General features: G+C 40.8%; 1 long non-coding RNA gene across 1 annotated transcript in view; it reads right to left on the reverse strand.

The window, feature by feature from the left end:
• Positions 1-1,742: 1,742 nt before the first annotated feature.
• The window catches only part of LOC116537974, a 47,962-nt gene continuing 41,997 nt past the window's right edge, over positions 1,743-7,707 (reverse strand). Inside the window, exon 8 of the long non-coding RNA XR_004263444.1 lies at positions 1,743-1,755. This is a non-coding gene — a long non-coding RNA (uncharacterized LOC116537974). The remainder of the gene's footprint in view (positions 1,756-7,707) is intronic.

Below are 7,707 nucleotides of genomic sequence, written 5' to 3' on the forward strand. Positions count from 1 at the left end.
AGAGAGAGAGAGAGAGAGAGAGAAAAGAGCTTAAAGCTTTAAAAAGACCTCCAGCAAACAATTTATAAATCCCAGGGGTCTTTGACCTGGCTCCCCTGTCAGGCAACCAGAAAATTCTTCCTATTCTAAGAGCCTTTTGTGGTGCATTGTAGACAACAATTTGACATGAGCCATTAGAGGACAAACCAGGTGATACTCATTACTGCATGGCGTATATACTCCACATGGCATGATACTCATAGTACATACGTTCAATTCCTGTCAAGGTGACTCAGAGTTTAATCTCATGGTCTCATCATTTAACATCAAAACATAGCATGTGCCCATGCCATTACATATACTTCAAGTATTTCCTGAGAATTTATGGGCTGTGTGTGTTCATGTTTGTGTGTGTCTCTGAGAGTATTATAATTTGTCTTTTAGGTATAAGGATTACAGCATTCTCCAACTTGTAAATTAAAGAATAATGCTTGACAAATATTAAGAAAAATCCGCAGGGCGTGGTGGCTCATGCCTGTAATCCCAGCACTTTGGGAGGCCAAGGTGGGTGGATCATGAGGTCAGGAGTGCAAGACCAGCCTGACCAATACAGTAAAACCCCATCTCTATTAAAAATACAAAAAGTTAGCTGGGCATTGTGGTGGGCACCTGCAGTCCCAGCTACTCAGGAAGCTGAGGCAGGATAACTGCTTGAACCTGGGACGCAAGAATTTGCAGTGAGCTGAGGCATGCCACTGCTCTCCAGCCTGGGTGACAGATTGAGACTCCATCTCAAAAAAAAAAATCCATGTATTAATAACGAAGAAAACTGCTACCATATAACTTGTCAAGGCAACTCATGAACTTTTAGATTATCTGCATGCATATCTTTCAATATGTACATATGTTGTTAACTTCATGCAGAAAAATAAATCTGTATTAAAAGTGGATGACTGTGTACACTGTGGTTTGGATCAGGCCAAGTGTGTATTTTAACAAACCTCTCAGACGCATGAATTCATTTGAATGTCACCAGTACTAAGTCTTATATGTCAACATTTCACGCCTTCAATATAAATAGAGGTAAATCTTAACATTCGGCCTCTGGAAAATTACTTTAGTAAAGTAGGCAATATCAGTTCTTTGTTTGATTTTTTACAGATACATCACTACCCATTTCTTTAAAGACCACGAAGAGACAAAGACACCAGAAATTATGGCAACCTAACATTTTGCTCAATTTGTGTAAACAATTTCCACTCTTAACCATTTGCTTTTGGTTTCCATTGGACTGACATGTAATCCACACAACCTCATCAAGCATTTCCTCTTTTTAAGAACTCAGTTTCAGGCCGGGCGCGGTGGATCACGCCTGTAATCCCAGCACTTTGGGAGGCCGAGGCGGGTGGATCACGAGGTCAAGAGATCGAGACCATCCTGGTCAACACGGTGAAACCCCGTCTCTACTAAAAATACAAAATATTAGCTGGGCATGGTGGCGCATGCCTGTAGTCCCAGCTACTCGGGAGGCTGAGGCAGGAGAATTGCCTGAACCCAGGAGGCGGAGGTTGCGGTGAGCCGAGGTCGCGCCATTGCACTCCAGCCTGGGTAACAAGAGCGAAACCCCGTCTCAAAAAAAAAAAAAAAAAAGAACTCAGTTTCTGCACAGCCAAGTCTTCCCATTTTTACTCTTTTCACGCCACATCATATCTGCAGTATTTTATTATGATATCAAATAGTCTTGTAGTATTGGGGAGAGACCTTAGGCTTCCATGCCTAAGGAGAGAAGAAAAAAAAAGCTCACCACTAAAGTCTTGGAGAACAAAGCTAGGCACCAGGCCATGTGATTCTTGTCCTGATTCTCTACTCAGGTTCCCTGAGAGTTTTACTCCATGTTCTGACTTAATCAGTAGGCCTTATACATAGAGGGGAGGATGCTATTTAGTGGGGCTCTAACATAAGGGTCCAGATACCTCTCAAGCCTGACAAGACACACACAGCCATACTTTAATGGACACAAATACAGGAATGACTATAAATACTAATCAGATTGATCACAGGATTTTGTCTTATGGTTTCATTATTTAACATTGAAATACAAATATTTTCCAGCGTCATTAAACGGCTGTCACATAGGACTGTGCTCTATGATTTTCGTGTGTATGTGTCTTATTGTTTTTCAGTTAGGAATCAGTCCTATACTTTCTCTTCAGTAACAAAGACATGAAATTTGCAAAGCAGTTAAAAATAACCATGTGCTGATCAAGAGAAAAGCAATGTCATAAAACTGTATTAAACAATGATAACTGTTTTCCCTATTTACTCTCATTTTTTCCATACGCAGATAAAAAGTTCTATATATACAGTCAAACACCACAATAAATTTAAATTTTAATTCAATTTAGCTATACATAAGGTTGAAGAGTTAAAAGTTTCACATCTTATTCCTGAGGAGTTTTTTTTATTCTCATAAGAAAGTTGAAATATCTGAATTTTAGACAATAAAGTATTGGCAAAAAACGTCTTGATTGGACTGTTCAATTTTCACTTTTAAATCTAACATACATATATTTATACACACATAAAATAGAAATATGTGTTTATACGCAATATAAACATATGTATTATACATACTTATACCTAGAAAATTAGGATTTTTAATTCTTCTCAAATTTTTATTCTTAATTCTTTCCTTAAAATTTTATCTTTGAAATCTCAAAAGAAAGATAACAAAATTCAATAAAAATTATAGTCAAAATAGGCATCTCTCACATTTAGTCACCTAGATGTGTAACCTAAGAAAACTGTAAGATGGATGCATTCACACAACTCACATGAAGCCAGAATGCTTTATTAGTGTCTCCGTTTATATAAAGATTAATTAAAGTTATGAATTTGTTGGCCAAAAATACCATCTTCAAACATATACTCATTATAACACCTAGTATGATTAAAAATATATAGCATTGGCCGGGCACAGTGGCTCACAACTATAATCCCAACACTTTGGAAGGCCAATGCAGATGCATAGCTTGAGCCCAGGAGTTCAAGACCAGCCCGATCAATGTAGTAAGACCCTGTCTCTACAAAAAATACAAAAAATAGCCGGGCCTGGTGGCATGCAATGGAAGCCCCAGTTACATAAAAGGCGGAGGTGTGAGGACCACCTGAGCCCAGGGAGATTGATCCTGCAGTGACCCATGATCATCCATTGCACACTTGCCTAGGCAACAGAGTGAGACACTGTGTAATATATATGTGTGTGTGTGTGTGTGTGTGTGTGTGTGTGCGTATAAATATATATGGCATTTAAAATATTGTAATATACCTACAGACAGAAATAAATACACACACACACCCGACACAATTTACTTTAAATATAATTGGATGCATACTGCTTGAAATTTTGAACAAAATTTCAGCATTCCCTTATACTCCTTGAATATATATACATCCATATATAATTTTGAGTGCTTGAAGTTTTTTTTATATATTACTCTAGAAGAACTTTAAAATTATAAAGTAGAAATCATGCTGAGTCTCATATAGTGAGAAGAAATAATCACTTTTCAAATGTTTGTGCTAGATATCATCTGTTCCCTATGCACATATAATATGGACTTTTATAACCTAATGTTCAAATTCCTCTGTGGTACAACTGTTTTTGTTTTTTTTTTGTTTGTTTTTTTTTTGTTTGTTTGTTTGTTTTTGAGACGGAGTCTCGCTCTTGTTACCCAGGCTGGAGTGCAATGGCGCGATCTCGGCTCACCGCAACCTCCGTCTCCTGGGTTCAGGCAATTCTCCTGCCTCAGCCTCCTGAGTAGCTGGGATTACAGGCATGTGCCACCATGCCCAGCTAATTTTTTGTATTTTTAGTAGAGACGGGGTTTCACCATGTTGACCAGGATGGTCTCGATCTCTTGACTTCGTGATCCACCCGCCTCGGCCTCCCAAAGTGCTGGGATTACAGGCTTGAGCCACCGCGCCCGGCATGTTTTTGTTTTTCTAATGTTAGATACGATGTTTCCTTATGTTGACCAGTTTGAACTCAAACTTCTGGTCTTAAGTGATCCTCCCATTTTGGCCTCCCAAAGTGCTAGGATTACAGGCATGAGGCACCAAGCCAGTCCACCTTACAGCATAACTGTTAAAAGAAGATTTCTTCACCGATAACTTGAGAACTTTTCAAATATAATTCATTATTCATGGAAATAATTACAGCTTTAAAAGTACTGGCACTTTTAAAAACTGAGTTGGTAAAATTCATATGTCATAAAATTAACCTTTAAAATGTGTGAAATTCAGTGGCATTTAGTATTTTCACAATGTAGTGCAAGCATTACCTATATCTACTGGCAAATCATTTTCATTACCACAAAAGAAGACCCTGGACCCATTAAGCAATTATTCCTCATTCCACTCTCTGTTCAGCCCCTGGCAAACACTCATCTGCCTTCCCTCACTACTGATCATCACAATAAGGGGCCTTTTTCAAAGTCTTGCTTCTTTCACTTAGCTTGTTTTCAATTTCATGCACTGGATATCTATCTCTTTGATATCTATCTTTGCTGTTGTACCTTCATCCACTCAACTTACCACCTGAAGGAGACCATTTGATACCATGGAACTTGCTGGACCTGTAATTGTGTGAAGTAAATCATACCCAGATAGACACAGTGAAGATGATATTTGTGAAAAAAACAAAATTCCTAATGAGCATGGGTGATTTAAGCCTCATTTTGTTTTTAGGTGGAAAAAAACAAAGAATTCAACAGTAAGACCAGGTTGCACAAAACTAGACAAATCTCCAGGCAGCCATGTTTGGTAGCGCCTTTATCTCTGGTTTGCTTATTTCACAGAGGAAGGGCAGGAGAAAGGGCTTCACTGAAAATGTGGAGTACTAATGTCCCGTGAGGAAATCCTTTAAAGACAGAATACTCCACTACAGCCTCCTTCCCAGGAAGCCTCGCTGTGGAGGAAAGGTTGATCTGTGGGAAGGCGGAAGAGGCTTGGCCTCTAGGCGAGGTCTTCTTGCCTTCTCCTCTAACGCCTGAAGAGAGACCTAGACATTGGCGGGATCTTGGTGTAGAACCTAGAGTGTGAGGGGCTTGGACTGCGGAGTGTGAGGGTCTTGGAGTGAACCAGCAGCTGCCAGGCAGTCCTGGCACAGCAAGTCATGGGGCGGGGCCTCGGCTGCTCCAGGTGTGGGGAAGACAGCAGGAACCCAGTCAAACATACATATAGGTTCTTGTGGGTATCTGTCTCCTGTTGTTGCCCCTCAGAGCAAGGGCCAGCAGGCTTTCACGTGCTGTCATCTTGCAATGGGTCTTTGGATCTCTGGTAGCATCAGTACCGCCCACAATCAACAGGGTTATCCCAAGGGAAGTTTACAGGCTTTGCTATTAGAACCTCCAGTCTCCAGGTTCTACACAAAGATAATGCCAATGTCCAGGTCTCTTTTAAGGCCTTAGATGAGAAAGCAAGGACTCCCAGCCTGGAGGTCAAGCCTTTTCCACCTCTTAGCAGACCAGACCCTCCCCAAGTAGTCCTCATGAGAAGGCTGTAATGGCGTAGGGATTTGTTTTTTTTTTCCCATTTGTTTATTTTATTGCATTTTAGGTTTTGGGGTACATGTGAAGAACATGCAAGATTGTTGCATAGGTACACACGTGGCAGTGTGATTTGCTGCCTTCCTCCCCATCACCTACATCTGGCATCTCTCCCCTTGCTATCTCTCCCCAGCTCCCCACCCCCCATTTTCCCTCCCCTATTTCCCCCCAACTGACCCCAGTGTGTAGCGCTCCCCTCCCTGTGTCCATGTGTTCTCATTGTTCAACACCCGCCTATGAGTGGGATTTGTTAAAGCACATCCTCAAGATGGCAGTAGTGCGCCAGATATGCTAAGAATCCCTGTTTGTAATCCCTCTTCTCCCGCCCTTCCTGGCTGAAAAACTACCACCCATTGGCAAATGCGCCACCAAATATGGATGCCCAGTTTGGAGCCAGCTAGTCTTATAGTTGTACTTTTTCATTTTGTTTCCCACTTGAAATCAAACCAAGGCCTACACCACCTGCCCCCATCAGGAATCTTGTTCTTGTTAGTAATCTTGCTCTTTCAAAAATTAAATATCCTCCTGACCTAGTTTGCGTGGGTTTCATTTACTTCAGAGTTACAGGTCCAGTCATTTCCGTGACATCAAGCTATCTCCTGCAGGAGACAAATTCGGTGGATGAATGCACAAAAAGGAGAAAAGGGCTAAAAGCTTGGAAAAGATCTTCTCCAGCAAACAGTAAAAATCCTACTGGTTTTTGACCTGGTTCCCATGTCAGACATTCAGGGATGGACAGTTCATATAACTTACCAGGGCAACCATAGAACTTGTCGAGGCAACTCATGAATTTTTGGATTATTTCCATGCATATTTTTCGATATAAACATACATTGTTAATTTCATGCAGAAAATAAATCTGTATTGAAAGTGGATTACTGTGTATACTGTGGTTTGGATTAGGCCAAGTGTTTATTTTAACAAACCATTGAAAAGTGTGAATTAATTTGAATGTCACCAATACTAAATCTTATATGTCAACATTTCATGCTTTCAATATAAAGAAAGATAAATCTCAAAATAGGACCTCAGGAATATTACTTTAGAAAAGTAGACACTATACGTGACTACATGTTTCCAAAAACAAGTCCACGAAGAGACAAAGACACCAGAAACTATGGCTACACAACATTTTCCTAATTTGTGTAAACATTAATCTTAGCCACTTGCTTCTGGTTTCCATTAGAGAGTAAACTGAGATGTAATCCACTCACCCTCATCAAGCATCTCTTCTTTTTAAGAACTCAGTTCCTGCACATTGAAGTCTTCCCATTTCTACATTTTCTCACTCAGCATCATATCTGCAGTTTTTTATTATGATATCAAATAGTCCTGTCATCATGGAGACAGAGCATAGGGATCCATGTCTAAGGCGAGAACTTAAAAAAAAAAAAAAAAAAGCTTACCCCTAAGGTCTCGGAGAAGAAGAAATTGAGGCACCAGGCCACGTGGTTCTTGTCCTGACTCCCTATCTAGGTTCCCTGGGAGTTTTACTCCATATTCTGACCTAGTCATTAGGCCTTATATGTTGAGGGGGAGGCTGCTATTTAGTGGGGCTCTAACATAAGGGTCTGGATAGCCTCCAGCCTAACAAGGCACACACGGCCCAACTTGAATGGACACAAATATAGGAATGACTATAAATTCTAATCCAATGGATCATAGGATTTTGTCTCATGGTTTCACCATTTAACATTGGAACAGAAATATTTTCCAGGGTCATTAAAAGGCTATGACTTACGACTGTGTCCTATGACTTTGTTATGTATGCATCTTAGTGCTCTTCAGTTAGGAATCCGTCCTATATTTTCACATTACTAATGAAGACATGGAATTTGCAAAGAAGTTAAAAGCAATGCTGGGCGCGGTGGCTCACGCCTGTAATCCCAGCACTTTGGGAGGCCGAGGCAGGTGGATCACGAGGTTAAGAGATCGAGACCATCCTGGTCAACATGGTGAAACCCCGTCTCTACTAAAAATACAAAAAATCAGCTGGGCATGGTGGCGCGTGCCTGTAGTCCCAGCTGCTCAGGAGGCTGAGGCAGGAGAATTGCCTGAACCCAGGAGGCGGAGGTTGCGGTGAGCCGAGATCGCACCATTGCACTCCAGCCTGGGTAAC

Source organism: Sapajus apella, unplaced genomic scaffold, assembly GCF_009761245.1.
Source record: "Sapajus apella isolate SASKATOON/1434 unplaced genomic scaffold, GSC_monkey_1.0 scaffold115, whole genome shotgun sequence".
Taxonomy (NCBI): domain Eukaryota; kingdom Metazoa; phylum Chordata; class Mammalia; order Primates; family Cebidae; genus Sapajus; species Sapajus apella.